General features: G+C 40.2%; 1 protein-coding gene across 4 annotated transcripts in view; it reads left to right on the top strand.

The window, feature by feature from the left end:
* The window catches only part of LOC110029857 (protein DGS1, mitochondrial), a 142,380-nt gene that overhangs the window by 123,933 nt on the left and 15,908 nt on the right, over positions 1-2,539 (top strand). The gene's annotated exons all lie outside the window — the stretch shown is intronic.

The raw sequence follows: 2,539 nt of genomic DNA, 5'->3' as shown, positions 1-2,539 counted from the left end.
TATATATATATATATATATATTAATTGTAATTGTTCTTCCTACTTTAATTCTTCCTCTACCTCTAGTTCTCGGATGGGAGCCAACTAACAAATTGGTGGATTTTTTGCTTTTTATCTCTATGTATCTTTGCTTCTTTCGGTTTTTGTGTTTGTTGTATTGTGTGAGTTGGGCCTTTTTTTAGGTCATCTCATACAACTTATCTATACCTTTTCTTCTTTAATATATTAGCCTTTGGGTTTATATATATATATAATTTTTTTTTAAAAAAGCCCAATGACTAATGTATTAAACAGAAAGTAGGATACAGATAGATTGTGTGGGAGAATTCAAACATGACACCCTGCATAAAGTGTGTCAAAATACTGAGTATCAGGTAGCTAAAGAGCAACCTAATTTTGTCTTGCCTCTGCCTCTAATTTTATGGAAGGAGCCAGCTAATAAATTGGTAAGATGAGTGTCATTGTCAGTAGTAACCAATGTATCATCCAATAAGTTTCTGAACTGAAGTCGTCCTCCATTCTTCTTCTTTCTCCTGGAATAGACCTGTCATTCCTCATCTGAAGATTGACTCACCTGATCAGTGGATTGATCTAAAGTGTGTCGGACATGTGTAGGTTGTTGAACATTAGAAGCAACTACTTATTGTACCAGCTGATCTTTTATCGGATCGAAGGAGCACTCTCGTGTGTCTTGGCATGTAAGTGGACATTCTTTAATAATAGTGAGTGGTATAAGCACATTTGAATCTGTACCTATAGTACGGTGTTCTTCATCAGGAACTGCGGTGTTGGAAAGAGGATCAGGTTGCACCTTGATAGGTGGCTGATCTTTAGCGATATCCGACCTTATATGAGGATGCAAGTGATAGCAAATAGTAGAACTGTTGCCAAACATACTACAATCAGAGCAATAAGGAGGGTGTGGTTCTATTTCAACCTTTTGGCAATACCCGTTATGAGTGGTTCCAATCCATATCTCATCCGCAACCGGTTGAGTGATATCTCTCTCAACTAACACACACGCCACAGAGGGTCTAGTGACAGCAAGCGTAGAACTATCCACCTTAAGAGGCTTACCGTAAGCAGCTGCTAATGAGTAGAGAATTTCCAAGTTGAACAAATGTAATTTTAACCCTAGAAAATTTATCCAAACAGGAATGATAGGGACCCCGTTTTTGGATCAAAATCGACAGTCCACTTCAGAATTTCAAAGTTCATAAAACGGTTGTCCATCTTGATAACTTTTCGAGAAAAAATCCGAATGTAATCAACATCAAGAGATAACTGAATCAGTATATGTCGATCATTAAGTAAGCCAATATTTCAATTGCCAAATAGCTTCATAGCATCAAAATTTTTCCGAATGATATTAAGTTTTGGGTGACCATAGAGGAATATCCCCACTAGAGCAAAACACCAAGAGGAAGCGAGAGTACTGATTTCAACCTCAATGAGAATATAAGTAGACTTCCAATTTTTTTTACTAAGCTTTTTAATGAAAGTGTGATCACCACCACTTTCAAAAGCGTCGTGGAAAGATTGTGGAACATTGCATGACTTGCCAATATTAAAATCAGGCTCTAAACCTGAAAGAGGAGCACGAGTAGGAATAGGAAAGTCGCCAACAACTGCAGTGACATAGGAATGCATCATCGAGGCCATCTGAATAGAGGCTAGGCGAGCTGCAAGGTGAGCAGACCTTCTGCCAGGCAGGGCGACGAAGGTGATGTCGATTTCCGTCGGGCAGGGCGAAGGCGTCGTCGAGTACAGAGACGATGCGAACCGCTATCGAGGAACCGTCGTCGAGTGCGGGTGAGGAGAGACGAAGCGTAGGGGCTGGCTGAACGATGGAACGACGAAACACGAGAAACCCTTCGTCGTCGAAGCAGACGAATCGCAGGGGCTTGCGAAACGACAGAAAGACGAAAAAGATAACGTGAAACCCTCTTCATAGGCACGAGGAAGCCGGTGGAGTGAAGCCGAGAGATTTATATATAGATATTTAGAGAGAGAGAGAGAGAGAGAGAGGGTTGGGGTTTGGAGATTGGGTTGCAGAAGTGTTGAGAGATTGATTAAGCAGGGGTTCGAAGATTGTTATATGGAGATGCAAGATTGCTTGCGGGAGTGTTTGACGAGTATTGAGGTGCTAAGAATGTTTAACAGTTCAGTGGGTGAGATTCAACGAGCTAGAAATGTCAGGTTGGATGTTTTGATTTAGTAGCAATAATTGCTTAGGTTTTGGATTTAACATAAACTGAATCTGGATGTCTTAATCAATTAGGAAATACTTTGGGATACTCTACACAAGCTTAAGCCGGCACGCTGCGAACAATTTGTCAAGATGCATGTGTGTTGAGCAATAATGCATTTGTTAACTAATGGGCGATTCAACTTAACCGAATGAATGCATTGGAAACTATACGTTTAAGAAAATTTACATTTAAATATATGTGGGCTATCTCAGGTACTTCAAGAAGACTTCGCTTGTAAACTTTGACTACATATTGTCGGCGTTTAAAAAGGGGGGGGGAGTTACGTT

The sequence above is a fragment of the Phalaenopsis equestris genome, unplaced genomic scaffold, assembly GCF_001263595.1.
Source record: "Phalaenopsis equestris unplaced genomic scaffold, ASM126359v1 Scaffold000608, whole genome shotgun sequence".
NCBI classification, from domain to species: Eukaryota; Viridiplantae; Streptophyta; class Magnoliopsida; order Asparagales; family Orchidaceae; genus Phalaenopsis; species Phalaenopsis equestris.
The sequence above is the reverse complement of the archived record's forward strand: the minus strand, read 5'-3'. Positions and strand labels throughout refer to the sequence as shown.